The sequence below is a fragment of the Mustelus asterias genome, chromosome 7, assembly GCF_964213995.1.
Source record: "Mustelus asterias chromosome 7, sMusAst1.hap1.1, whole genome shotgun sequence".
In the NCBI taxonomy this organism is placed as follows: domain Eukaryota; kingdom Metazoa; phylum Chordata; class Chondrichthyes; order Carcharhiniformes; family Triakidae; genus Mustelus; species Mustelus asterias.
The window spans coordinates 32,374,087-32,380,086 of NC_135807.1; positions in this window are offsets into that span (position 1 = coordinate 32,374,087).

The following is a 6,000-nucleotide window of genomic DNA, read 5'->3' on the forward strand; positions in this document are numbered from 1 at the left end:
GTCTGGAGACAATACACATCTTTTTAGCCTGTCTTGATGCTCTCTCCACTCCCATTGTTTTGTTTCTTAAAGACTGGATTAGTTGTAAGTATTCGCATTCCAACCATTATTCATGTAAATTGAGTCTGTGTCTTATAAGTTCTGTTTGTGAACAGAATTCCCACTCACCTGAAGAAGGGGCTCAGAGCCTCGAAAGCTTGTGTGGCTTTTGCTACCAAATAAACCTGTTGGACTTTAACCTGGTGTTGTTAAACTTCTTACTGTACCTCACGGAAAGGCAGGGAGGTGCAAATGGTACTGATGGTGGAGAATGAGCAGCTGCTGCTGCCACCTGAATGCCCCTCTCAAGGCATTTCTGATGCGGGCAGCCTTTCCTCCACCCATCCACTGTCGGCATGTTCCTTATATGGTGCCGCAGTGACAGAAACTCCTTCTGCCTCTCTGCAGGAGTCTTCTAACGTGACGGGGCCCTCAAGTCCCTAGCCATAGGGACTTGATGCCCACCAAAGTCATCCAGGACTAAAGGAATAGCAGATCAGAACCGCTCTTCAGTGCAGCAGCAAGTGAGAGGGGAACACTGCACTAGGAATACGCGCAAAATAACATCCATCACATGTTGCTAGTGAACAGCCAGCCACTGGAGATGGAAGTAGACACAGGGGCATCAGCTACTGTTGTGAGCGAGCAAACCTACCAAGAAAAGATATACCCCTGAGGTTGAAGAACACTGTTGCTATGTAGGCTACATATAGCAGAAAGGCCATCAAAATAGTGGGAAGGGCCATGACTCCAGTGAGTTATAGGCAGCAGTCTGCCCAGCTACCATTGATAGTAGTATCCAAAGACCAAGTTTAATGCGGCATAACTGGCTCCAACAGATGAAGTTGAACTGGCTGGAAATGTTTAAAATAAAAGAGGGGGTCCTGGATGAAGTAATCAGAAAATATCAGGATGTGTTCCAGGGTGAACTGGGAAAGATCAACACATTGCAAACAAAAATCCATGTGGATTCGGAAGCCACCCTGAGATTTTCTAGAGCAAGACATGTGATCTATGCATTAGTAGAGAAGTTAGAGACAGAGCTAAAATAACTGGAAGACTTGGACATCCTTATGCCCATACTATTTGCAGAGCGGGCAGTATCCATTGTGCCAGTAGGCAAACCAGACAAGACCATTCGTATTTACGGAGACTATAAGCCGAAAGTGAACCAGGTTGCGAAACTAGATAGGTAACCCTATCCCCAAAATAGAGGATCCATATGCGAAGTTTGCTGGGGGTCTGACATATACCAAATTGCGTAAGGAGTCTAACAACACCAGGTTAAAGTCCAACAGGTTTATTTGGTAGCAAATGCCACTAGCTTTCGGAGTGCTGCTCCTTCGTCAGATGGAGTGGAAATCTGCTCTCAAACCGGGAAGCCATGCTTACCAACAGTTAGAACTGGATGACGCGTCAAGACGATATGTCACCATAAATACCAACGTTTACCATTTGGGGTTTCTTCAGCTTGCTCCATCTTCCAGTGAACTATGGAGAGTTTGTTGCAATGTTTGCCCAGAGTTGTCATTTATTTGGACAACATTCTAATAAGAGGATCCAATGAAGAGGAACATTTGGCCAATCTGGACAAAGTTTTAAGGGGATTTCAGGAAGCAGGAATGTACCTAAAAAGAGAAAAGTGAACCTTTCAAGCAAATGAGATGGTTTATCTTGGTTATCATGTGGATGCTCAGGGGCTACACCCCATGGAGGATAAAGTGAGGGTGATTAAGGAGGTACCAACCCCTAGGAACATCTCAGAACTCAGATCCTTGGGGTGGTCAACTATTATGGGCGGTTCCTTCCAAATCTATCAACATTGCTAGCATGTATGTTAAATAAACGTCAGAGATGGTGTTGGAAAACACCAGAAAAAGAGGCTTTTAAACAAGTTAAGCAGGTGTTTCAGTCATCATGCTTATTTGTGCATTTTGGCCCCTCTAAGAAGATAGTACTTACATGCAATGCATCACTATATGGGGTTGGGGCTGGTACTTGTGTGATATGAATGTTACTTGCCACTTATCAGCCCAAGCCAGGATATTGTCCAGGTCTTGCTGCACTTCAGCATGCACTACTTCAATATGAATGATACTGAACATTGTGCAGTCATCAGCAAACATCCCCACTTCTGACCTTATAATGGAAGGAAGGTCATTGATAAAGTAGCTGTAGATGTTTGGCCCTAGGACACTACCCTGAGGAACTCCTGCATTGATGCTACTCAGCAATTGAGCTACGTCATCCCCAGAGAAAGCCCCCTGACAGACTGTTTCTGATAACTTGTGTTAGAAATTTTCATTGTTAATGGTTTTAGAATTGTATAAGTTATCTATGCACTGTGTAACAAGGGAGTACAGGGGAAGTATGTAGTACCTTTAAGGGGAATGGATCGGGAGTGTCATGTGACCAATTACCCAATGGGGAATGAGGGCAGGGATCTCGAGGCAGAGCACGGGAAAAACCAGGCAGCATGCCTCAATGACTATCGTCCAGTGGCTCTAACATCCATCGTTATGAAGTGCATCAAAAGGTTAGTCATGACACAAATTAATTCCAGCCTTCCGATTGCCTGGATCCACTACAGTTCGCCTACTGTTGCAACAGGTGCACAGCAAACGTCATCTCCCTGGACCTGCACTCAGCCCTGCAACACCTAGATAACAAACTATGTCAAACTTCTATTTATTGACTACAGCTCAGCCTTCATCACTATTATTCCTACGAAACTCATCTCCAAACTCCGTGGCCTGGGGCTTGGTACCTCCCTCTGCAACTGGATCCTGAACTTCCTAACCCACAGACCGCAATCAGTAAGGATGGGCAAAAGATGTCAGTGCAACAGTTACCTTCAAAGCTACAGGCATTGGGTGACCACAAACGCAGCTGGAAGATATCTCTGCTGCCAATATGCCACAAAGGGGTGGCATGATGGCACGGTGGTTAGCACTGCTGTCTCACAATGCCAGGGACGTGTGTTCGATTCCCGGCTTGGGTCACTGTCTGTGCGGAGTCTGCACGTTTTCCCCGTGTCTGCTTGGGTTTCCTCCAGGTGCTCCGATTTCCTCCCACAATCCGAAAGACGTGCTGGTTAGGTGGGTTAGCCATGCTAAGTTCTCCCTCAATGTACCTGAACAGGCGCTGGAGTGTGGCGACTAGGGGATTTTCACAGTAACTTCATTGCAGTCTTAATGTAAGCCAACTTGTGACAATAATAAATAAATAAAGAAAAGGGTAACTGTGGATCTTGCGAGCTTGAGCCTCCTTGGCATAGTGTCTCAGTCATTTGAAGATAGGTCAGTCTCTGCCTATAGTCTCTGCAACAGTGGCCGTGCCTCCGGCGCAGAGTCCGGCCCAGCAGCTCAGAAGGGGAGGGAAAGGGAGGATGAGCAAACTGACCACAGCACCAGGGTACAGGGAGCCATCCAAGTGGGGGGAGAAACAAAAAATGTTGTAGAAATTGGGGATAGTACACTTTTGGATGCTGTTGGGGGGGACGACTTAGCAGGGGTAAGCCATGGTGTACAGGTCACTGGCTCAGAGTCTGTCCTTGTGGCTCAGAAGGGAAGGGGGGAGAGGAGTAGAAGATTAGTCATTGGGGACTCCATAGATAAAGGGACGGATAGGAGATTCTGCGGGAACAAGAGAGACTCGCGGTTGGTGTGTTGCCTCCCAGGAGCCAGAGTCCGCGATGTCTTGGATTGTGTTTTCGATATCCTTAAGGGGGAGGGGGAACAGCCCCAAGTTGTGGTTCACATAGGCACTCAAGACATAGGTAGGAAAAGGGATGGGGATGTAAGGCAGAAATTCAGGGAGTTAGGGTGGAAGCTTAGGGCTAGAACAAACAAAGTTGTTATCTCTGGTTTGTTACCCGTGCCACGTGATAGGGAGGAGAGGAATAGGGAGAGAGAGCAGTTGAACACGTGGTTACAGGGATGGTGCAGAAGGGAGAGATTCAGATACCTGGACAATTGGGGCTCTTTCTGGGGTAGGTGGGACCTCTACAAACAGGATGGTCTGCACTTGAACCAGAGGGGTACCAATATCTTGGGGGGGAAATTTGCTAATGCTCTTCGGGAGGGTTTAAACTAATTCAGCAGGGGGGTGGGTACCTGAATTGTAGCTCCGGTGTACAGGAGGTTGAGAGTACTGAGGTCATGGATGAGGTTTCAGAGTCGCAGGAGTGTACTGGCAGGCAGGAAGGCGGTTTGAAGTGTGTATACTTCAACGCCAGGAGCATCCGGAATAAGGTGGGTGAGCTTGCAGCATGGGTTGGTACCTGGGATTTCGATGTTGTGGCCATCTCGGAGAAATGGATAGAGCAGGGACAGGAATGGTTGTTGCAGGTTCCGGGGTTTAGATGTTTCAGTAAGAGCAGGGAAGGTGGTAAAAGAGGGGGAGGTGTGATATTGTTAGTCAAGGACAGTATCACGGTGGCAGAAAGGACATTTGATGAGGACTCGTCTACTGAGGTAGTTTGGGCTGAGGTTAGAAACAGGAAAGGAGAGGTCACCCTGTTGGGAGTTTTTTATAGACCTCCGAGAAGTTCCAGAGATGTAGAGGAAAAGATTGCAAAGATGATTCTGGATAGGAGCAAAAGTAACAGGGTAGTTGTACTGGGGGACTTTAACTTTACAAATATTGACTGGAAAAGCTATAGTTCAAGTACTTTAGAGGGGTCGGTTTTTGTCCAGTGTGTACAGGAAGGCTTCCTGACGCAGTATGTAGATAGACCAACAAGAGGCGAGGCCACATTGGATTTGGTACTGGGTAATGAACCAGGCCAGGTGTTAGATTTGGAGGTAGGTGAGCACTTTGGTGACAGTGACCACAATTCGATTACGTTTACTTTAGCAATGGAAAAGGATAGGTATATACCAAAGGGCAAGAGTTATAGCTGGGGGAAAGGAAATTATGATGCGATTAGGCGAGATTTAGCTGGCATAGGTTGCGGAAGGAAACTGCAGGGGATGGGCACAATTGTAATGTGGAACTTGTTCAAGGAACAGCTACTATGCGTCCTTGATAAATATGTACCTGTCAGGCAGGGAGGAAGCAGACGTGTGAGGGAACCGTGGTTTACTAAGGAGGTTGAATCTCTTGTGAAGAGGAAGAAGGAGACTTATGTTAAGATGAGACGTGAAGGCTCAGTTAGGGCGCTTGAGAGTTACAAGTTAGCCAGGAAGGACCTAAAGAAAGAGTTAAGAAGAGCCAGGAGGGGACATGAGAAGTCTTTGGCAGGTAGGATCAAGGAAAACCCTAAAGCTTTCTATAGGTATGTCAGGAGTAAAAGAATGACTAGGGTAAGATTAGGGCCAGTCAAGGACAGGAGTGGGAAGTTGTGCGTGGAGTCTGAAGAAATAGGAGAGGCACTAAATGAATATTTTTCGTCGGTATTCACACAGGAGAGGGACAGTGTTGTTGAGGGGAGTACTGAGATGCAGGCTGTTGGACTGGATGGGGTTGATGTTCATAAGGAGGAGGTGTTAGCAATTCTGGAAAGGGTAAAAATAGATAAGTCCCCTGGGCCGGATGGGATTTATCCTAGGATTTTCTGGGAGGCTAGAGAGGAGATTGCAGAGCCTTTGGCTTTGATCTTTGTGTCGTCATTGTCTACAGGAACAGTGCCGGAAGACTGGAGGATAGCAAATGTTGTCCCCTTGTTCAAGAAGGGGAGTAAGGACAACCCTGGTAATTACAGACCGGTGAGCCTTACTTCTGTTGTGGGCAAAGTATTAGAAAGGATTATAAGAGATAGGATTTATAATCACCTAGAAAGGAATAATTTGATTAGGGATAGTCAGCACGGTTTTGTGAAGGGTAGGTCATGCCTCACAAACCTTATTGAGTTCTTTGAGAAGGTGACCAAAGAGGTGGATGAGGGTAAAGCGATTGATGTGGTGTATATGGATTTCAGCAAAGCGTTTGATAAGGTTCCCCATGGTAAGCTTTTGCAGA